Genomic DNA, 25,558 nt, shown 5'->3' with positions numbered 1-25,558 from the left:
GAAGGTGCTGTACTCTCTAAAACAATACCATAGTTGACAGGAAGGCATGTTTTACACTTTTATCTAGTATTCGGGTGTTATCTTTCGGATATAATGGTAGGGCATGAATAGGTGTTCACTACTGAATCCCTGAAATATAATAAACTTGAAGACTATAGTAAAGCATTGCACTGAAAAAGGTTACACTCAACTAAGAAACGGCCGAAAAAAAAGTTGCAAATACAGTCGATTTTGATTTGTGTCATTTTTTTTCTTGCATTGTACATGACATATCTTATTTATTGCATAAATCAATTTCGCTTTGAATGGCCTTTAAGAAAAGGTATGGTTATCGGGTTCTCTATGTGCACAATGTTGCATTTATTTTGGCCTAAAGTTGTCGCTTTCACATTGAATTATATAGGGAAACTATTTAGTGTATTCTGACCTCAATGGCTTATACCTAGCACACTAATTAATCGGTCCGTAATGTGTACTCGACCACGATAAAATCGTTGACAGTTACTTCGGAGATGGAAATCTTGATGTTATCCTCGTGGAAATTGTGCATTTCATGTATGAAACAGTAAACTTTTATATAAACAAAGAAGAAAATCGGATATTCTGCAGTAATTGTGGGCGGAACTTATACACTGAAAGCACGCGCTGTAACTAAACAAAACAAAATTTATAGTATAAATTATGAATATAAACTTTGAATGTTTCTTTTTTCCCGTATTGGTCGTTTGGGTCTATTTTGAAGAATGAGTCCAAAGATGTTAAATTACCGGGAACGCCGTAAAATCGACTTTCGTTTTTTACTAAATATTGTTATATTACACATATGTTCAATAAATGTATAATTTATATGACAAAATAATGCATAGCGAGTTGTTAATACATTTGAGGGGAGTTGTCTTTAGGTTGGGGCGAGTTGTCCAATAAATTTGGGGCGACTTGTCCTTTTTTGAGGGCGAGTTGACTTGCGGCGTGTTGGCAATGGGGTGAGTTGTCTGGCGACCAATCAAGTGGCGCGATGTGCGAGCATCTAGAACTGTTCATATTTGGTTATAACGACCAATCAATGAGCGACTTTAATTTAATTGATTATTTGTAAATGTACGTATTTTTTCTATTATTTAAAGCTTCAATGTGTCAATACTATCTCGTTGTGTGCTTTAATGCCGATATTAAAGTAAAAATTTTTTTTTTTGCTCAGCTGTTTTCTGAGAAAACCCGAGGTATTGTCATAGACAGCTCGTGTCGTGTCCTAAAACCTTAACATTTTGTCAAGGTTTTGAACATTGGCTCTAAAATCAAAGTGCTTCCACCTACAACTTTGAAACTTCATATGTAGCTGCACCTTGATGAGTTCTACATGCCACACCCATTTTTGGGTGTCAAAGGCCAAGGTCACTGTGACCTCTAAAAATAAATAAAAAGTTATGACAAGCTTTCATTTATTCAAAACTGCACCCACAGCCGAGCGTTGGCAACCGTTATGCGGTGCTCTTGTTCCATTTTTAAAATACTACATGTACCAAGTTGATGTCTATATTTAGTTACAGCACATGGCGTGTCTTGACACAAATGCTTCCATGCGTGGAACTTTACTCTGTCAGCAACAATTTTGCGCTCTTATAAAAACACGGGTTTTACATGGCATCGTGTATAATAAACGGTGCAGATGCGTACAAAGGGACTTAAGTAACATTATCACGTGGCTGTAGAAAAATTGTGTAATTCAGTTCTATAAATGGACATGATGAAGTATACATGTGTACTTGTAGCTCTACTGAAATTAAATTGTTACCGCATACAATTTGTAACGGGTATTGTTTTCACAACTTACTTGCCATAAGTAATTAATTGCGCACCATTTGCATTTAATTTCTCATAAGGAACAATTTGTGCTTTAAGTAAGTGTTTGCAGTAAAATGGTGTGATGATTATACCCTAGTCCAAATAATTAGACGTTATCTACCGATTACATATAAACGGTTAACGTCCTTTTCCTATAGAAAATTGATTTCAACTTATACTTCAGTTTTTCTTGTTAAATCTTTGCTAATGCATAAAATTATCATTAATTAGACATAAATGTGAGCGATTACCTCTTAAATGTGTAAAAATTGTGCTGTAAAACCACTTTTGTAAATTTTGAAAATAAACATACACAACACACGAAGTGTATCAATCATAACACTTCGTCCAACTCCAGAGTCTCCGTAAAGAGTGGACTCGTACCTAATGCCCACCATCTTGGCTTTGATACCCCCAACGCGTGATCCGCCAGCGTTATATAGAGAATACATGGTTGGTGCCGAGATGGAGAAAGTTTATCCGGTGAGGCTTAGAAAAAGAAAATAGGGCGAGCTTTAGCGAGCCCTATTTTTCTTTTTCGGGCCGAACCGGATAAACTTTCTCCATCTCGGCACCAACCATGTATTCGATTTATCCTGCTTCATGCCGTTGACACATTTTATCAAAGACAAATGATTAATTTACATAACAATATAATTATTCTTGTCGGGCCTCCTACATTCCTGACGACCGAATAACTACCGATTGTGTCACGCTAAAAATAGTTCCACATTAAACTGTTCCTTTTAATACTTTCCTATCAAAACTCTTAAGAGAAGAAATAAAAAACGAATCGAGAATGTGATATTTTTCTTGGTAAAAAAATGAAATCAAAATGCGTCAGCAAAACAAAAACTAACTTTTATTTACCTTAATGACAACTTTAATCCATTGCTTATAACAATAAATGTACAACGATATACACATTCATTGTCTGTTCTTCCATCCCTTTGTCGGAATCCATTTCTGTTTTCCATCTCTATTATCGGAATGTATTTTAAACCTCACTCTTTTTTGATAGCGTTTGTATCGAATGCTAACCATTCTGACCCAAAACCCGATTAACGAAACCGTAATCCTGTCGTAGCGAATCTTTTTATTCCTATCGAAGTTAACACTTATGAATGACAAACACACACTCCGAAAATCGTTTATGATTCGTTCGATGCTTTAAAATATTAAAAAATACTGTTAAAACCACCACGTCAAAATTGTTGTCCCTAAAATCCTGAGAGAAACTAGATAGTATGTTTTGTCAGAGAAATGACGTCACACTAGATACGTCATATAGAGAATAATAGGTTAGTGTTGATTATAGATCAGGTTTATCATGCGAGGCTTAGAAAACAAAAAGCACGAGCCTTGGCGAAATAACCGCTGATCAAATAATCTTTTTTTTTTAAATCAGAATATCGTTCTGTAACAAAGTGTCGAGCTTTATTAATTACAATTTTAATCATATTGAATTGCAAATCTTATAGTTTTATGATATCAATATGACATTAAGTTGTTATATACAAGGAACTACATTTGTTTACAACGTAGCCTAACACCACACACAATTTACTTTCGATATCAAACTATCAAGTCGATCACGAGGTGCACAATATTTACTTCTTTGTTATAATATGTGGTTATTTCTTGACGAAATAACAAAGATTACTTGGATTTAAGCTAATTATTTACATTTTGAATGTTGAAAGTGGCACCAAAGAATTGTGAGGCAAAGTTGTTCGAACTAGAGAAAGACATTTGCTGGTGAAGTGACTGGGTGGGGCGAACATCAAGATCAACTTGTTCGACGGTAGACAGCGGTTGTCTAGGCTGCATTTCGGCCATAGTTTCGGTGCATGAAGGTGAACAAGAGAAATCTGTTGGATTGTTACATTTACTGGACTGAGCAAGAATGAACACTTTTGCTGCTGTTCAACAGATATGTTGGAATAATTGGTTATGGACTGGACATTTTTGTGCCCTGTTATGGCCATGGTTTAAGTGGGTGGAATGTTTGCATTTCGATGTTTTTGGACCAGGAATTTGCGAACTGAGTGGTTCGTTATTCTCTTGTGCTTGAGAAAGCCGGCGTCTTTTGCCATGGCCTTCAGCATCTGACCTAGCTTGTTGACACCCAATTGTTGACGCAAGAACCACTGGGATGCAGTGTCATTTGTGCGTATTGCCAGGTTGAAAAGATGCTTTGAAGAAAAATCAGATGGACGCATATCCGAGTACAGCTTGTAAATTAACACAGGATTTCTTGGTCCAGACGATTGTTTTCTACGGTCAAAGGGGAGCAACTCGAACTGACTTCTTCAAAGGGGAGCAACAACAACAGAACCTATTTGCATAGTGTTAAATTTACCTAATACTAGAGGTTTTAATAAAAATTAATGACAACACACGTTTTTTTGCTACTTTTCTTTGTTTTAAGGTCATTAAGATTGACAAACTTTTGAGATTGTTTTTATTATTGATGCACTTGGCAAATACAGGTGACGATGTGCGTGGGAAAAAGTAGTCCCGATTCGGCAGTTGATGACGTCATTTCGTGCCATTGATTATAGCCTTGCCGTTGATTATAGATGAAATTTAATAAACGGGGCTTTAATCAACCGAATTCGCTGTAAAAGTGGGATAAAAATTGCGTAATCAAGTAAATGAACATGATAAATACGGTAGTCTGGTTCGGTAATATATTTTTAAGAAGATAAAAATGATGATATATAATATTACGATAACTTTCATGATGCGTCCCAATAAATTTCAAAGGTCAAATATTAGAACATGTTAATCGGCGCGTATGAACACATACTTACGGTTAGATCACGGTCACGTGATGTACTGCCGGATATCAACTAGTTTATCCGACCCTGCTTTATTAGGTCAATGTTTGCAACTGAGGCAGGATAAAAGGCTATTCGCGACGCAGACTGAAGTAGCTCAATACTTTATTAGAAATAATTGTAAAACAAGGTTAATAAATTTTATTTAAATGAAAATATTGAACTATCATAGAACATCACTGTCTTTGAAAGCAACAAATGTTATAATTATTCTTATAAATGAAAAATTACTATGCTGTGTTGATAAATAGGCAAAACTGAAACTGAAACAAGATTTAATGTTAAGTGCTGTAATATTCACGATATAACATCGATTCAATGATTATTATTATTATTATTATTATTATGATTATTATGATTATTATTATTATTATTATTATTATTATTATTATTATTATTATTATTATTAGATATGCTAGTATTACATAAATAAATGATATCTTATCAGTCTGTGCAATGGTTAGTAACAGTCTTTAAATAATAATTATAATTCCTATATTTATATTACTTGTACATCTATTTGGTTGAATTTATTATAATTATTAAAAAGAAAAAGAAACTTAATAGTAATTATGGTAGTAGAAATAGTTTAGAATAAATAACCCTTCATTGACAAAAATTTTACAACTTATTTTTTCATTTATCTTGGCCAAAATCTGGTGTTTTGAGCAATTCTAGTTGACGCAGTCTTGTAAATAAAATATACTTAAAACCAAAAATTATAGAAATGTAAAACCATATTCAAACACTCAATCTATTCATCAAAGATCCCCATACATGTCTTTATTTACTTTATTACAATAAAATGTTTTATATGGTTTGCCACTTAACAACACCTTATTGTACTGTAAACATGTAAATTCAATAATGAATTATATAAATACTTTTCTCTTGCAAGTAATTATTCATATGATGTTTGTTTACACACATGAGAAATAGTGTAGCGCGAGCCGCCGACTACCTGAGGCCGCCACCGAGCGCTATGTGCGCGGCCTCACAATGATGATGTGCCTTCCGAAACCCTCGGAAGGCCGATTACAAATAACAATTAATAAAAACTAATTTTTCTCAGGCTACCTGCCTTATGATTGGAAAATGAAGAGTAATTGAGTCGCCTTAAATATATACAATGCGACCAAAAGAGGGGAATCGATGCCTTCGACCGATTTCCTGAGGTCGCCAGCGAGCGCTATGTGCGCGGCCTCACAATGCCGATGTTCCTTCCACGAATCCTCCGGCTTCCGTGAAGCTACATGTCACCGCCTCCGTGAGGCTACTGGCTTCCGCGAAGACACTGGCTCACGTCACCCCAAGGCCTTAGGTGAAGCTTCCGTCACTGCCTTGTACGACGTCCGTAGATTCCAACCCTCTGAAGACCCTCTCCAAGAAACAGGAACTCTGCAGCCCGGGCAGCACCGTTTAAAGCTTGAAGCCAACGTAAATACCCAACTGCTCCAGAATACTGTTCTTTTAGAGTAACGTCCCTTTTCTTCAGATGTTGATCCGCTCGCATACACCGGAGGACTCCCCTAACTTGCCTATTTGCAAGCCTTTAATATACTAGCAAACAGAGCGCCACCTAGCCAACGGAAATACACGATCCGGAAACTACCGACGCTTCCGAATTCCATCCGCACTCTACGGAGATTACCGATCAGCATTTCTCCTTCACTAACACGGAAACAAGCCGAATATAAACGCAGGATTTTACTAGAAACATTCCTTAAATATCAAATACTCTTTAAATGCTTAATACCTTATTTTTAGCCATACAATTAACTTACTTTATGAAGAACAAGTTACAATTTCATATTGTTTACCTGGCAAATTTAAAACTAAGGGAGGTAATTATACTGTAGCAGTGAAAATACGCAAAGCATCTATTTCGACTACGAATCCTTTCGTTATATTACCCACGCCTCCGATTTGACATGAGTCCCATCATGATTCCAATATACATAACTAGTACAATCAAACATTACAACTAATCCAAAAACTGTACACAAGCAAACTTCAACAAGAGCTATCATACACAATGCAATAGCGAATCTCTTCCTGAGATAATGAATGTATCAACATCAGTGCCAAAAATAAAACTACTCACTACTTAACATGGTTCGTACTGAACCGAAAACACAAAGCCACCATTATCAGGACACTTTCTCTTCAAGTGAGACTTTGAACCGCAGGTATAACACCGTCGTTCCATGACGCTTGGCCTTGAACCATATCTGGGTTTTGAAGTTTCTGCGGTGCCCATGAACTGATTTAGTTGTTTGCTGAGCATGTCAACCATCTTTTGAAGCTCATTCATTTGCTTCATTGGCTTATTGTCATCGGTACCTACCGCAGACACATGTCTGTCAGGCTTAGTTCTTTCTGCACGATAAAAAGCTTCGAGCTCCACAGCGTGTCTGATGGCATCATTGAGGCTTACTGGTCGGGCCTGTTTGATGCGTAGTCTCATGTCCGCTCTATGAAGAGCATCAAGAAACTGTTCTTTGGCCAATGTTTCTTTCAGGTCTGCCGGTGCAGAGGGGTATGCCAGGTTGTTTAATCTTCGAATGTCTTGCCCCAGCTCTCCCAACGTCTCCGATGCTTTTTGTCTGCGATCACGTAACTGCACTCTGTACAGTTCCGTCTGGTTAGGAGGCTCAAAACGTTCTTCCAAGGCTTGCAACAGTGAGTCATTATCTCTGGAATTGTGTGCAAGGTCTCCCAATACCCCTTGCGCTTGGCCACGCAACGACAATGCCAAATGCAATCCCTTGTCGCTGTATTCCCATTGATTAATCACGGCGCACGTCTCAAAGTGCGCTCTATAATCTCGCCACGATGATTGACCATCATACGTAGCTGCCTTCACAATACTCAGAGGTTTCAATGGAGTCTTCTTCAATGTGACGTTTCCTACAAAATCATTTGGATTTGATTGAGGCACAGGCGTCTCTCTTTCAGGGACAGGAGTATACAAGCCATTCCGGATTTTGTCACGCTCTAATGTATCAAATTCCTTCTCCAAAGTCAACGTTCACACTTTGCAACGAGGGCTTCATTTTCCCGCTTCAACCGCTCCATTGCTTCAAGAAGACTTGCGTCACCACCTTGAGCCATTTTGAGGCCTGGGCTTGACAGGTTAGAACTGTCGATAGGTTTCTGTACCCTATCCCACCGCTGCCACCAAATATGTAGCGCGAGCCGCCGACTACCTGAGGCCGCCACCGAGCGCTATGTGCGCGGCCTCACAACGTCGATGTGCCTTCCGAAACCCTCGGAAGGCCGATTACAAATAACAATTAATAAAAACTAATTTTTCTCAGGCTACCTGCCTTATGATTGGAAAATGAAGAGTAATTGAGTCGCCTTAAATATATACAATGCGACCAAAAGAGGGGAATCGATGCCTTCGACCTATTTCCTGAGGTCGCCACCGAGCGCTATGTGCGCGGCCTCACAATGCCGATGTTCCTTCCACGAATCCTCCGGCTTCCGTGAAGCTACATGTCACCGCCTCCGTGAGGCTACTGGCTTCCGCGAAGACACTGGCTCACGTCACCCCAAGGCCTTAGGTGAAGCTTCCGTCACTGCCTTGTACGACGTCCGTAGATTCCAACCCTCTGAAGACCCTCTCCAAGAAACAGGAACTCTGCAGCCCGGGCAGCACCGTTTAAAGCTTGAAGCCAACGTAAATACCCAACTGCTCAAGAATACTGTTCTTTTAGAGTAACGTCCCTTTTCTTCATATGTTGATCCGCTCGCATACACCGGAGGACTCCCCTAACTTGCCTATTTGCAAGCCTTTAATATACTAGCAAACAGAGCGCCACCTAGCCAACGGAAAGACACGATCCGGAAACTACCGACGCTTCCGAATTCCATCCGCACTCTACGGAGATTACCGATCAGCATTTCTCCTTCACTAACACGGAAACAAGCCGAATATAAACGCAGGATTTTACTAGAAACATTCCTTAAATATCAAATACTCTTTAAATGCTTAATACCTTATTTTTAGCCATACAATTAACTTACTTTATGAAGAACAAGTTACAATTTCATATTGTTTACCTGGCAAATTTAAAACTAAGGGAGGTAATTATACTGTAGCAGTGAAAATACGCAAAGCATCTATTTCGACTACGAATCCTTTCGTTATAATAGCTACATGGTCCATGTGTTAAGTGTGTTAAGGCTTGATTAGCATTATAGTAATTCAAATAAATTAGGTTTGTTATATTTTAAATTTGAGTTTAATATATGATATTTTTTATGGAGCATACTCTTATTTCTCATTATTGTTATTTAAAGTAACAAAAATATTACTTGTATCTTTTGTTCTTTTCTTACATGTATCCAGATTTAGCATCAACACATTGTTTTTGAACTAGTCTTGTGAGACCTATATTAAGAAATCCTGCTTAGTGCTGGAAAATCAAGAATCTGCTTTCCCAACCAATTACAATTATATATTTAAAGAAAAAGTGTGTATTAACTAAAGTAAATAATAGCTGTCAAACATGATTGTGTTACTGGGTCACTTACCTAGATTGAAAGTCTTTTATTACTCAAGTTTTTACTATGAGTCACAGTGTGATCATTTATGCCAATAGTAAGAAAATATTGATACAGGGAAACACCAACATGTAATTCACCTTTTTAATTAAAAATGTATATCACTTAAGTTACTGTATCTTAAAGTGATATCATGCCCATTTTTCACTGTTGAATTGAGCTGAAAAGAATTAACAGGTCAAAAGAGTTAGTTGAAATGTGGTAACTGACCAATTATCTACAACTCATCTTGCTACCAGTTGTTTATAAAACATATATATTATATTTGATATTTTACATGACTGTCCAGTCTTCTAAGCCGAAAATATCAGTAAAACAAAATTGTGTCTTTGTGTCGTATGAGCAAATCTGCACTAAAACTTAATTTAGATTCACAGCGTACATCAAATCATTTCTGTTGTCAGTTGTAAAAACGAAAATATGGTTGATATTCAAATGCATTATTTTTCTCTTTCCGGGATATTGCTTTATTATGTTGATGCTGCTTTAACAAATATAAGTGTATATGCAGTGAAAACACCTAAAATAAACAACGGTTGCGATAGACACCTATAAACATAGCATCTACTGTTAGATGCGCATAATATCACTTTAAAATTGCAATCAATCGAAACTGAAATTTACAAGAGGGTGGTATGAATTTTGTAAAGAACTAAGAAATGACTGTGTAAATGCAGTTGTTATTTTTTTTTACAAATATTTATTGCTTTATTTATTATTCGTATTTTTGATGTTATACTCTCACAACCTAGTTTAACAATACTAATGTATTATAATCAGGGTCGATGGAACTGTTGATTACATGCTTTGAGTTTCATACTGGGATGCTTACAAATTTCTATCTGTTTTTTCCAATAGTGGACAGAGGCTGATCAATTTGTTATTTGAAACCCATATGTCATAACAAAATTAATAATAAACTAACAACCCTTTGTATATATATATACATAAATATAAATATAAATATATATATTGTACTAAAAACAAGCTGTGTTCTTCAATAGTATTTCTTTTACATTGCATGGGCTGCTTTCTTTAAAATTTGAAACATAGTTCACAAAATGTTGCATTAATAATTTTACTTAGGTAATATCAAAATAACTTTAAGACTTATTTAGTCACTCGGTGCATCATTTATTATTTATTAGCAACTGTTTTTTTTTCTAAGTTTACTCATATTATTTCGCACACAGGGAAAAGTCTCGATGTTATATATATATATATATATATATATATATATATATATATATATATATATATATATATATATATATATATATATATATATATATATATATATATATATATACTAGTATATATAGTATATATTAAAAAAAAATGAGACTTTTCCCTGTGATTTTGCACTGTTCACATTTTTATTCTCGGATCAGTGCAAATATCACATGTCAGTTAATCTAGAAAATGCATTTGGATCAAAAGAAAGCACATTGCATAGTCCAAGTTCGTGGATAGCGTAAGTTCGTGGATTTTAAGTTTGGTATAACTAACCGCGTTAGATTTTGACATCCTGGAGACTAAAACCGAAAGTGTGTATTGCAAACTATCTTTTTACAACTGAGAACAAAATATTGAAATGCAATGCGTTCTTAACAGGTAAACACATTGAATAATGTACGTAAATGTTTTTTACCTGTACAAAATCAGCCGCCTGGTTTTAAGGCGTTAATTGAGCAAAAACCAGCTGGTAGATCAGAAAACCAGGCGTCAAAACTTGCATACCAGGCGTATAGGACACATACGCCAGGCGTAAAGGACACGTAATCCTGACGTAATATGGCGAATTATGCAAATGAGCTGGTTTTAAATCCAGGCGACTATTTTAAACACCAGGCGTAAAGAAGCGGGCGTAATTATGTAAATTCCAGGCGTATACAGCCTGGCGTAAATGAAAAAATCCATGCATAAATTTACGAATCCAGGCGTAAACAAGAGTTCCGCGGTCGGAGATGACCGCATTGAAGCCGGATTTTTGATTTAAATGACAGGAAAGTACCTTTCGTGTTTTTGTCAATGCAATACTTAAATTACCTTTACGTCAAGTTTGAGATTCTAGGTCCAAGCATACCAAAGTTATAACAATTTTAACATTTTAACATTGAAGGTCACAGTGACCTTGACCTTCAAATGAATGACATTGAAATGAGCAGTGGTGATCTTCTAGTACTGGCCAACCTTTATGTCAAGTTTGAAGACTCTAGGTACAAGCATACCAAAGTTATAACATGGAATAAGAACTTTAACATTTTTACCTACCAAAGTTATAAGAACTTTAACATTTTTACATTCAAGGTCACAGTGACCTTGACCTTAGAATGAATGACCTTGAAATGACCAGTGGTAATCTAAGTGTGCTTGCAAACCTTCATGTCAAGTTTGAAGACTCTATGTCCAAGCATACCAAAGTTATAACAATTTTAACATTTTAACATTTAAGGTCACAGTGACCTTGACCTTCAAATGAATGACATTGAAATGACCAGTGGTCATCTTCTAGTACTGGCCAATCTTTATTTCAAGTTTGAAGACTCTAGGTACAAGCATACCAAAGTTATAACATGAAATAAGAACTTTAACATTTTTACATTCAAGGTCACAGTGACCTTGACCTTCAAATGAATGACCTTGAAATGTCCAGTGGTTACTTACTAGTTCTGGTCAACCTTCATGTCAAGTTTCAAGACTCTAGGTCCAAGCATACCAAAGTTATAACAACTTTAACATTTTTAGATTCAAGGTCACAGTGACCTTGACCTTCAAATGAATGACCTTGAAATGTCCAGTGGTTACTTACTAGTTCTGGCCAACCTTCATGTCAAGTTTCAAGACTCTAGGTCCAAGCATACCAAAGTTATAACAACTTTAACATTTTTATATTGAAGGTCACAGTGACCTTCACCTTCAAATGAATGACCTTGAAATGACCAGTGGTCATCTGTTAATCCTGGCCAACCTTCATGTCAAGTTTGAAGACTCTAGGTCCAAGCATACCAAAGTTATACCATGAAATAAGAACTTTAACATTTTTACATTCAAGGTCACAGTGACCTTGACCTTCAAATGAATGACCTTGAAATGACCAGTGGTTACTAACTAGTTATGGCCAACCTTTATGTCAAGTTTCAAGACTCTAGGTCCAAGCATACCAAAGTTATAACAACTTTAACATTTTTTATATTGAAGGTCACAGTGACCTTGACCTTCAAATGAATGACCTTGAAATGACCAGTGGTCATCTGTTAATCCTGGCCAACCTTCATGTCAAGTTTGAAGACTCTAGGTCCAAGCATACCAAAGTTATACCATGAAATAAGAACTTTAACATTTTCGAGCACGCCGATCGCCCGCCCGCCCGCCCGCCCGCCCGCCCGCCCGACAACATCAATCTATAAGCCGAGATTTTTTCGAAAAAAATCCGGCTAATTAAAAATCCAGACGTAAATGTTTCTATTGTTACTGCATTATTAAGGTCATCGATTGGAAATGTGACTCCACCAGCATTCTTCTTCCCCAATCCTTTGACAAATAATAAATCTGAAATTCAAATTTATATTTAGTACAACTACATTTGAACTATTTCAAACACTTTAAATCTAAAAGTTCTCATTAAATATGGAAAAGCAATCTGTTCTGAGTATTATGACCAGACATACAGTTTAACTTAAGATGACAATAAGCATTAAATACAGCCATAATAATTCACTGTACACAACATTTACATTTTTTATGCCCCCAGATCCGAATGATTAGGGGTATATTGTTTTTGACCTGTCTGTCTGTCATTCCGTCATACTGTAACCAAAACTTTAACCTTACATTAGAGTTTTGCAATAACTTTTGAAATATTGAACAAAGCAACTTGATATTTGGCATGCATGTGTATCTCATGGAGCTGCACATTTTGAGTGGTGAAAGGTCAAGGTCATCCTTCAAGGTCAAAGGTAAACAAGAGCTGTCACCATAGGATGACTTATTCACCCTATAAACGCTTGATAGAAGTTATGAGCTTTTTTCTATGCCTACTTTTTTCGAAACCTAAAGGCAGATTTCAAAACCTAAACGCGGACCCTAAGTTCAAGGTCAAGGTCACAGGTGTCAAAATTTGTGTGCGTATGGAAAGGCCTTGTCCATAAACACATGCATACCAAATACTAGAAATGGCGCGGCAGAGGCCGACGCCTATCCCCACGCCTAATGTTTGACCCAGGGGCGCCCCAGGGTTGGTAATGGGGCCATGCATAGTTGAGATTGAACGTATTGTCAGAAGAGAAGTTCAGTATCAATTAGAAGTGAATCGGTTTAGAAATGAAGAAATTATAGTAAAAGACAATTTTGGGTGGGTGTGGCCTATTATGGGCGGGGCGCCCCAAGGTTGGTAATGGGGCCATACATAGTTGAGATTGACCGTATTGTCATAAGAGATAATCAATATCAATTTCAATTAAAGGGATCTTTTCACGCTTTGGTAAATTGACAAGATTGAAAAAAGTTGTTTCAGATTCGTAAGTTTTCGTTTTAGTTATGATATTTGTGAGGTAACAGTAATACTGAACATTAACCATGCTCTAATATAGCCATTATATGCATATTTTGACGATTTTAAAACCTAAAAATTATAAAGCGTTGCAACGCGAAACGATTGAATAATTTGGAGAGTTCTGTTTTTGTCGTTAAATTTTGTGAAACTACGAAGATTGCTTATATAAGGTATAAAATTCGTGAAGAATATGTACTCGGCGGAATAGCTCAGTAGGCTAAAGCGTTTTTACTTCAGGACTCTGGCAGGACTCCAGGGGTCACTGGTTCGAAACCTGCTCCGGGCAATGTTCTTTTCCTTTTTTTATTTTTTTTCTTGATTTTTTACTGGAGCTTTTATGATTCAATGTTTACATTTATCAATATAAAGCATTAAAATAAGAGAAATAAGAGTATGCTCCATAAAAACTATCATATATTAAAACTTAATTTAGATTCACAGCGTACATCAAATCATTTCTGTTGTCAGTTGTAAAAACGAAAATATGGTTGATATTCAAATGCATTATTTTTCTCTTTCCGGGATATTGCTTTATTATGTTGATGCTGCTTTAACAAATATAAGTGTATATGCAGTGAAAACACCTAAAATAAACAACGGTTGCGATAGACACCTATAAACATAGCATCTACTGTTAGATGCGCATAATATCACTTTAAAATTGCAATCAATCGAAACTGAAATTTACAAGAGGGTGGTATGAATTTTGTAAAGAACTAAGAAATGACTGTGTAAATGCAGTTGTTATTTTTTTTTACAAATATTTATTGCTTTATTTATTATTCGTATTTTTGATGTTATACTCTCACAACCTAGTTTAACAATACTAATGTATTATAATCAGGGTCGATGGAACTGTTGATTACATGCTTTGAGTTTCATACTGGGATGCTTACAAATTTCTATCTGTTTTTTCCAATAGTGGACAGAGGCTGATCAATTTGTTATTTGAAACCCATATGTCATAACAAAATAAATAATAAACTAACAACCCTTTGTATATATATATACATAAATATAAATATAAATATATATATTGTACTAAAAACAAGCTGTGTTCTTCAATAGTATTTCTTTTACATTGCATGGGCTGCTTTCTTTAAAATTTGAAACATAGTTCACAAAATGTTGCATTAATAATTTTACTTAGGTAATATCAAAATAACTTTAAGACTTATTTAGTCACTCGGTGCATCATTTATTATTTATTAGCAACTGTTTTTTTTTTCTAAGTTTACTCATATTATTTCGCACACAGGGAAAAGTCTCGATGTTATATATATATATATATATATATATATATATATATATATATATATATATATATATATATATATACTAGTATATATAGTATATATTAACAAAAAATGAGACTTTTCCCTGTGATTTTGCACTGTTCACATTTTTATTCTCGGATCAGTGCAAATATCACATGTCAGTTAATCTAGAAAATGCATTTGGATCAAAAGAAAGCACATTGCATAGTCCAAGTTCGTGGATAGCGTAAGTTCGTGGATTTTAAGTTTGGTATAACTAACCGCGTTAGATTTTGACATCCTGGAGACTAAAACCGAAAGTGTGTATTGCAAACTATCTTTTTACAACTGAGAACAAAATATTGAAATGCAATGCGTTCTTAACAGGTAAACACATTGAATAATGTACGTAAATGTTTTTTACCTGTACAAAATCAGCCGCCTGGTTTTAAGGCGTTAATTGAGCAAAAACCAGCTGGTAGATCAGAAAACCAGGCGTCAAAACTTGCATACCAGGCGTATAGGACACATACGCCAGGCGTAAAGGACACGTAATCCTGACGTAATATGGCGAATTATGCAAATGAGCTGGTTTTAAATCCAGGCGACTATTTTAAACACCAGGCGTAAAGAAGCGGGCGTAATTATGTAAATTCCAGGCGTATACAGCCTGGCGTAAATGAAAAAATCCATGCATAAATTTACGAATCCAGGCGTAAACAAGAGTTCCGCGGTCGGAGATGACCGCATTGAAGCCGGATTTTTGATTTAAATGACAGGAAAGTACCTTTCGTGTTTTTGTCAATGCAATACTTAAATTACCTTTACGTCAAGTTTGAGATTCTAGGTCCAAGCATACCAAAGTTATAACAATTTTAACATTTTAACATTGAAGGTCACAGTGACCTTGACCTTCAAATGAATGACATTGAAATGAGCAGTGGTGATCTTCTAGTACTGGCCAACCTTTATGTCAAGTTTGAAGACTCTAGGTACAAGCATACCAAAGTTATAACATGGAATATGAACTTTAACATTTTTACCTACCAAAGTTATAAGAACTTTAACATTTTTACATTCAAGGTCACAGTGACCTTGACCTTAGAATGAATGACCTTGAAATGACCAGTGGTCATCTAAGTGTGCTTGCAAACCTTCATGTCAAGTTTGAAGACTCTATGTCCAAGCATACCAAAGTTATAACAATTTTAACATTTTAACATTTAAGGTCACAGTGACCTTGACCTTCAAATGAATGACATTGAAATGACCAGTGGTCATCTTCTAGTACTGGCCAATCTTTATTTCAAGTTTGAAGACTCTAGGTACAAGCATACCAAAGTTATAACATGAAATAAGAACTTTAACATTTTTACATTCAAGGTCACAGTGACCTTGACCTTCAAATGAATGACCTTGAAATGTCCAGTGGTTACTTACTAGTTCTGGCCAACCTTCATGTCAAGTTTCAAGACTCTAGGTCCAAGCATACCAAAGTTATAACAACTTTAACATTTTTACATTCAAGGTCACAGTGACCTTGACCTTCAAATGAATGACCTTGAAATGTCCAGTGGTTACTTACTAGTTCTGGCCAACCTTCATGTCAAGTTTCAAGACTCTAGGTCCAAGCATACCAAAGTTATAACAACTTTAACATTTTTATATTGAAGGTCACAGTGACCTTCACCTTCAAATGAATGACCTTGAAATGACCAGTGGTCATCTGTTAATCCTGGCCAACCTTCATGTCAAGTTTGAAGACTCTAGGTCCAAGCATACCAAAGTTATACTATGAAATAAGAACTTTAACATTTATACATTCAAGGTCACAGTGACCTTGACCTTCAAATGAATGACCTTGAAATGACCAGTGGTTACTAACTAGTTATGGCCAACCTTTATGTCAAGTTTCAAGACTCTAGGTCCAAGCATACCAAAGTTATAACAACTTTAACATTTTTTATATTGAAGGTCACAGTGACCTTGACCTTCAAATGAATGACCTTGAAATGACCAGTGGTCATCTGTTAATCCTGGCCAACCTTCATGTCAAGTTTGAAGACTCTAGGTCCAAGCATACCAAAGTTATACCATGAAATAAGAACTTTAACATTTTCGAGCACGCCGCCCGCCCGCCCGCCCGCCCGCCCGCCCGACAACATCAATCTATAAGCCGAGATTTTTTCGAAAAAAATCCGGCTAATTAAAAATCCAGACGTAAATGTTTCTATTGTTACTGCATTATTAAGGTCATCGATTGGAAATGTGACTCCACCAGCATTCTTCTTCCCCAATCCTTTGACAAATAATAAATCTGAAATTCAAATTTATATTTAGTACAACTACATTTGAACTATTTCAAACACTTTAAATCTAAAAGTTCTCATTAAATATGGAAAAGCAATCTGTTCTGAGTATTATGACCAGACATACAGTTTAACTTAAGATGACAATAAGCATTAAATACAGCCATAATAATTCACTGTACACAACATTTACACTTTTTATGCCCCCAGATCCGAATGATTAGGGGTATATTGTTTTTGACCTGTCTGTCTGTCATTCCGTCATACTGTAACCAAAACTTTAACCTTACATTAGAGTTTTGCAATAACTTTTGAAATATTGAACAAAGCAACTTGATATTTGGCATGCATGTGTATCTCATGGAGCTGCACATTTTGAGTGGTGAAAGGTCAAGGTCATCCTTCAAGGTCAAAGGTAAACAAGAGCTGTCACCATAGGATGACTTATTCACCCTATAAACGCTTGATAGAAGTTATGAGCTTTTTTCTATGCCTACTTTTTTCGAAACCTAAAGGCAGATTTCAAAACCTAAACGCGGACCCTAAGTTCAAGGTCAAGGTCACAGGTGTCAAAATTTGTGTGCGTATGGAAAGGCCTTGTCCATAAACACATGCATACCAAATACTAGAAATGGCGCGGCAGAGGCCGACGCCTATCCCCACGCCTAATGTTTGACCCAGGGGCGCCCCAGGGTTGGTAATGGGGCCATGCATAGTTGAGATTGAACGTATTGTCAGAAGAGAAGTTCAGTATCAATTAGAAGTGAATCGGTTTAGAAATGAAGAAATTATAGTAAAAGACAATTTTGGGTGGGTGTGGCCTATTATGGGCGGGGCGCCCCAAGGTTGGTAATGGGGCCATACATAGTTGAGATTGACCGTATTGTCATAAGAGATAATCAATATCAATTTCAATTAAAGGGATCTTTTCACGCTTTGGTAAATTGACAAGATTGAAAAAAGTTGTTTCAGATTCGTAAGTTTTCGTTTTAGTTATGAGATTTGTGAGGTAACAGTAATACTGAACATTAACCATGCTCTAATATAGCCATTATATGCATATTTTGACGATTTTAAAACCTAAAAATTATAAAGCGTTGCAACGCGAAACGATTGAATAATTTGGAGAGTTCTGTTTTTGTCGTTAAATTTTGTGAAACTACGAAGATTGCTTATATAAGGTATAAAATTCGTGAAGAATATGTACTCGGCGGAATAGCTCAGTAGGCTAAAGCGTTTTTACTTCAGGACTCTGGCAGGACTCCAGGGGTCACTGGTTCGAAACCTGCTCCGGGCAATGTTCTTTTCCTTTTTTTATTTTTTTTCTTGATTTTTTACTGGAGCTTTTATGATTCAATGTTTACATTTATCAATATAAAGCATTTAATGAATAAGTTAAAAAAATGCCAAAATCTGTGAAAAGGCCCCTTTAAATTGGTGTAGATATGAAGAAATTATAGTAAAAGGCAATTTTGGGTGGGCGTGGCCTATGTGGGCGGGGCGCCCCAGGGTTGGTTATGGCGCCATGCATAGTTGAGATTCACTGTATTTTTATAAAAGAGGTTAAGTATCAATTTGAAGTGAATCGGTGTAGAAATGAAGAAATTATAGTAAAAGGCAATTTTGGGTGGGCGTGGCCTATGTGGGCGGGGCGCCCCAGGGTTGGTAATGGGGCCCTGCATAGTTAAGATTAACTGTATTGTCATAAGATACGTTCAATATCAATTTGAAGTGAATCGGTGTATAAATGAAAAAAAATATAGTAAAAGTCAATTTTGGGTGGGCGTGGCCTATGTGGGCGGGGCGCCCCAGGGTTGGTAATGGGGCCATGCATAGCTGAGATTGACCGTATTGTCATAAGAAGTTCAGTATCAATTTGAAGTGAATCGGTGTAGAAATGAAGAAATTATAGTAAAAGGCAATTTTGGGTGGTCGTGGCCTATGTGGGCGGGGTGCCCTAGGGTTGGTAATGGGGCCATGCATAGCTGAGATTGACCGTATTGTCATAAGAGAGGTTCAGTATCAATTTGATGTGAATCGGTGTAGAAATGAAGAAATTATAGTAAAAGGCAATTTTGGGTGGGCGTGGCCTATGTGGCCGGGGCGCCCCAGGGTTGGTAATGGGGCCCTGTATAGTTGAGATTGACCGTATTGTCATAAGAGAGGCTCAGTATCAATTTGAAGTAAATCGGTGCAGAAATGAAGAAGTTAATGTAAAAAAACATTACAATGAGTGAGAATCTCTAACCCGGCCCCGCCCCCACCCCCATAACTTTTGACCCAGGGGTCAGATAAAAATTCCGTCACTGTCACCGTCCCACATATGCTCATAGCTACCATGCATGTAAGTTTCAAGGTTCTAGTGCTAATAGTGTAGGAGGAGCAGGTGGCCAGTACGGACGGACGGACAGACGCACATCGATACAATATCCCCACTTTTTCTTCGAAAAACGTGGGAATAATGAAGGTTATATCTGAAGGGACATAGAAGTTATGAGCATTTTTTTTCAAACCCTAAACACAGATTTCGAAACCTAAACGCGGACTCTATCTTCAAGGTCAAGGTCACAGGGGTCAAAATGTTTGTGTGTATGGAAAGGCCTTGTCAATATCTCAAGGGACATAGAAGTTATGAGCATTTTTCGAAACCTAAACGCAGATTTCGAAACCTAAACGCGGACCCTTAGTTGAAGGTCAAGGTCACAGGGGTCAAAATTTGTTTGCGTATGGAAAGGCCATGTCCATATACACATGCATACCAAATATGAAAGTTATACCTCAAGGGACATAGAAGTTATGAGCATTTTTCGAAACCCAAACGCAGATTTCAAAACCTTAACGCGGACCCTAAGTTCAAAGTCAAGGTCACAGGGGTAAATTTTTTGTGCGTATGGAAAGGCCTTGTCCATATACACATGAATACCAAATATGAAGGTTATATCTCAAGGGACATATAAGTTATGAGCATTTTTCGAAACCTAAACGCAGATTTCGAAACCTAAACGCGGACCCTAAGTTCAAGATCAAGGTCACAGGGGTAAAAATTTGTGTGCGTATGGAAAGGCCTTTTCCATATACACATGCATACCAAATATGAATGTTATATCTCAAGGGACAAAGAAGTTATGATAATTTATTTAAACCTAAACGCAGATTTCGAAACCTAAACGCGGACCCTAAGTTCATGGTCAAGGTCACAGGGGTAAAAAATTGTGTGCGTATGGAAAGTCCTTGTCCATATACACATGTATACCAAATATGAAGGTTATATCTCAAGGGACATAGCAGTTATGAGCATTTTCGAAACCTAAACGCAAAGTGTGACGGAAAGACGGACAGACAGACGGACAGACGCAGAGTCCGATCACTATATGACCCCTTTTCTTCGAAAGGGGGCATAAAAAAGCGGCGCATTAGGGGGCATTGTGTTTCTGACAAACACATCTCTTGTTCATTCATATTTTTATCTATTTTTGTTAGCTCACATGAGCACAACGTGCTCATGGTGAGCTTTTGTCATCGCCTTTTGTCCGTCGTCCGTTGTCTGTCGTCCATTGTGCGACGTCAACATTTGCCTTGTTCACTTTCTAGAGGCCACATTTATTGACCAATCTTTATGAAATTTGGTCAGACGATTTGTCTTAATGATATCTTGGATGAGTTCGAAAATGGTTACGTTTGCTTGAAAAACATGGCTGCCAAGGGGCGGAGCATTTTTCCTTATATGGCTATAGTAAAATCTTGTTAACACTCTAGAGACCACATTTATTGCCCAATCTTCATGAAATTTGGTCAGAAGAATTATCCCAATAATTTCTTGGACGAGTTCGAAAATGAAGCCGATGGGTTAAAAAACATGGCCGCAAGGGGGCGGGGCATTTTTCCCTACATGGCTATAGTAAAACCTTGTTAACACTCTAGAGGCCACATTTATTGTCCAATCTTCATGAAACTTGCTCAGATGATATGTCCCAATGATATCTTGGATGAGTACAAAAATGGTAGCCTTTGCTTGAAAAACATGGCTGCCAAGGGGCGGGGCATTTTTCCTTATATGGCTATATATGGCTATATTAAAATCTTGTTAACACTCTAGGGGCCATATTTATTGTTCGATCTTCATTAAACTTGGTCCGAACATTCATCCCAATGATATCTTGGACGAGTTTGAAAATGAAGCCGGTTGGTTGAAAAACATGGCCGCTAGGGGGCGGGGCATTTTTTCATATATGACTATAGTAAAACCTTGTTAACACTCTAGTTATGTTATAAAGTGCTGCTTTAATCTATTCTTACAATGAAGACAATGTTAAGTTAAAATCCTTCCTATTTTGCATATTAAACTTTCAATAATCTATCGATTCTTAAAATTAAATAACACCATTAATTCATAACCTCTTTAAAATTAAATAACACCATAAATTCATAACCTCTTTAAAATTATTTATTTAATTCAGTTGCCCAATCTTCATGAACATTGGTCAGAACATTTGTTTCCTGTATAGTAAAGTTTGGTTTTATTATGTCATTATTCTGTACCATTAACTGTATTATTTAATTTTTCATAACACAGAATTTTCATAATAAACATAACTGTGTTAGTCATTATTACTTATGGTAAGCCTATCAACTAAGAGATAGCTGAAAGAAAGACAGCATGTACACAATTTTGCAGTATCTATCGCACTTGTTTAACCTGCTGAGTCATGTTTCCCAATCTATTTTTCGGCGTTAGCTGTATACGCCAGCTTTTCACCTTAGCCTGACCTTTGTTAGCGTCCAATAGAATTCAAATAAAACTTCCCGCGGCCAAGTACAGATGAATACACTTCATTGACTGCATTGGCTGATTTGAGAATACGACCAGAACATTGGAAACATGTCCGCGTCTTTGTAACACTGTTTTACTGCGTGTTCAGCATGAAACAATTTTATATCTAATGAAAAGGCTTAATAGATAGAACAGTTTTACACTCAATCTCGACATCAATACAGTTTGTGCGTCCACCTTTTATTTTCAGAAGATTTTCAGTGCGAGAACGTTTGCAATTAAAGGCTATGTTCTCATATTTAGTACTAACTTCCATATTCCCGTCAACATGTTAACATGTTAAAGTATAGAGAGCAGTGGAAGCGAAGACTCACTTTAATGCATTGCATTTCAACTCGCGAGGTATATCGGGTCAATTTGCGGCCACTGTGTGTGAATGTCAGAGTTTACATACAGGTCATCGCTGCGTCTCTACCCTATGTGCTGATCGGAGTTCGCGGCCAGGAAAATAATCGTTACGTAATAAAGACGCTATAGCGTGAACTAGGTGAACTGGAATTTTCTTTAGACCAGACAGATGTTAAATGAAGATATCCAGCGATATCATATGGTATGTCAATAATAGATTCTTGTTTTACAACAATACCATGATAAATATTATTTTTAATTAATTTAACAAGAATTATGCCATCATATTGACTAATGAATTAAGCATGAGCGCAATGATTCTCGATACTGTTAATAATCGAATCAAATAGCAACGCCAGACAAACCACTAAAACAGGTTTGTTCGAAGAACGCGCGTATAAATATTTAAAATATGTACGGATACCTCGCGTGTGGCCGGTTGACTCATATGTTTTAATTTCACTTCCATTCTTCTTTTGGTTTTCTGTTTTGTATCTATACGTTTATGACCAGCAATATGTAATAATGTAAAATAAGCCGCGAAAACTCCGCGTATCATCCCGTACTGCGTTTGCTGCAGCTAAGAACTGCACAGAAAAAGACATTCGCTATCTTTGATCTCATTCATTGAAGTCTTTACCTTTCATTAACTGCAACCACAATCAACGCCGTATATCCTTTTTAAAGATATTTCTTGTTTCTTCTGCTCTAGAATTTGTTAGACCCCTTTCAAAACACTTAAAGGGTAAATACTTCAAAATGCATATTTTTCTAGTATAATGACATTTTTGGCTAAGTTGTAATTTCTTGTGTAAATCTGTACTTATTGTTTTGTCACATTTGTTATCAGTTTGTAGCAAATTAATCTATAATGGGAACTATAACTGATAAGCCATCTTTGAGAAATTCCCTGCAGATATTGATTATTGCAGTGTGTAACTTTTTACCACTCAACTTTCTTAGCCAGGTAGTGTCTGATACAGTGAGAAAACCAGCATGAATTGCCCTGAACAAATTGATAATGACCACAGACTGACAGAATCATAATTCCTAGGTACTTTATTACCCTCTCACTGTGCTTTATGCTAGATGTTAATATCAGTGGTCAGTAATACAAGCTATTGAAGTGTTTGATATATTTTATTTCACAGAAGGAGTATTAAATGCGTGTTTTTTACAATTAACAAAAAATATGTAATTTAAATGGGAACTTCATATCAAAACAAGATTCCATAATAATTCACTCTATATAATCATATTTAAGATATGTTAACACGTATCAAATGGATACTCTATGAAAACAATAAAGAAATAATTTCAATTATAAGTTTCTGGAGATAGAAATCAAAATTAGAATAACCTTCAAAGTCAAGATTTACCTTTCTTATTTGCAGAGTTCATTTATCGAAATTTAATCATTTTCAGGCTTTATGTATTAAAACGATGTAAAAAATTTGAAAATAAAACGTTAATGAATGATACACAATATTAATGAAATGTAATATAAAATCGACACATTTTCATATTTCTAAATTGTTAAGTGTAAAACAGCCTACTGTTAAATGATATGTTTCTAAAATTATAATTAAGTAAATGGCAATACCTTTAGTTAATTAATTTACAACCAATCAGCGGTGTCATCCTGATCGGAAATAAGCGTCTTTCGAATAAATATTTCTGCATTACATAAGTGCTCACAAAGTAACATAACCCGTAACCATCCCGAGACCGGTTCACTTGCGTAAGCAAACGAGACCGCAATACCACACCTGGATAAGACAGTTGAGTTCGAAAATGGTTTGGATCGGTAAAAAAACATGGCCGCCAGGGGGGGGGGGTCTTTTTCCTTATATTTATATAGTAAAAAAGCTTGTGAACACTCTAGAACTCACATTTTTTGCCTAATCATCATGACATTTTGTCAAAACATTAGCTATGTGGATGTCTCGGATGAGTTTGAAAATGGTCTTGATAAGTAGAAAAACATGGGCACCAGGTGGTGGGCAGTTTTCTTTATATGTATAAAGTGAAAACATGTGAACAGTCTAGAAGACACATTATCTTCATGAAATTTGGACATATCTTGGAAGAGTTCAAAAATGGTTCAGGTCTGTTAAAAAAAACATGGCCACCAGGGGGCAATTTTTTGTTCATTCTTCGTGAAATTTGGTTAGAACATTATTGTGTTTCATTGATATCTTGGGCTGCCAAGAACATGTCATTTCTTTTTATCTCAGGTGAGCGACTTTGGGCCTTTCAGGCCCTCTTGTTTGTGTTTTTCATATGTATTTTTTATCTATTTATGTTTCAAATTATGTTGTTTTTCCTTAAAATTGCATTACATTTTTAACTTGTACATTTACATTTCCCGGGGACAATTATACATAAATATGATAACACTATTATACATTATAATAATAACTTAAATACTAGTAAACTAAATAATAAAGGGATGCAGAAATGAAAATACAAACCTTTTACAGCTGTTCTTCAGTATTCCACAAAACAGACAGTTGCTGAACAATCTGAGACCATATCATTGTAACATGTGCCACCAACAAACTTTATTGTTTCCACATTGAAGTAATTACACATTGTTATCACCACACAATACATCATGGTGTCAGTATTTCAAGACATTTAAACAATACAATTATAAGCCCTAATGTTGCTCAATTATTCCCAAAATTTAACTCAGAGTCAGTTGCAGACACCAGCTTTTTTTTCAAACAGATAACTTCCTGTGCAATTTAACACATGGAAAGTCTGATAATCAGATGGTTTACATTAGCAGGTACTTTCCCACTGGGATGTTACTGCAGTAAATACATCAAGACCAGGTCAGCTGGTGGTAAATCAGGGTTTATCAGAACATTGTCATGTATATGTTCAAGTTCATTATTAGATGGAGATTCAATGGAAATGTGTTTCAGAAATTTCAATGGCTATAAACATTTTAAGTTTAGCAGAGAAACTTGATTCACATGTAATATTAAAATAGC

The 25,558-nt window shown here is 36.2% G+C and overlaps 1 long non-coding RNA gene across 1 annotated transcript; it reads right to left on the bottom strand.

Moving 5' to 3' along the window:
• Positions 1-11,451: 11,451 nt before the first annotated feature.
• Positions 11,452-12,514, bottom strand: LOC127845661 (uncharacterized). Its single transcript, XR_008033311.1, has 3 exons — positions 12,384-12,514; positions 12,030-12,083; positions 11,452-11,584 (listed from the first exon to the last, which is right to left on the bottom strand). It is a non-coding gene; the product is annotated as an uncharacterized LOC127845661 (long non-coding RNA).
• Positions 12,515-25,558: the final 13,044 nt, after the last annotated feature.

Source organism: Dreissena polymorpha, chromosome 9, assembly GCF_020536995.1.
Source record: "Dreissena polymorpha isolate Duluth1 chromosome 9, UMN_Dpol_1.0, whole genome shotgun sequence".
In the NCBI taxonomy this organism is placed as follows: Eukaryota; Metazoa; Mollusca; class Bivalvia; order Myida; family Dreissenidae; genus Dreissena; species Dreissena polymorpha.
The sequence above is the reverse complement of the archived record's forward strand: the minus strand, read 5'-3'. Positions and strand labels throughout refer to the sequence as shown.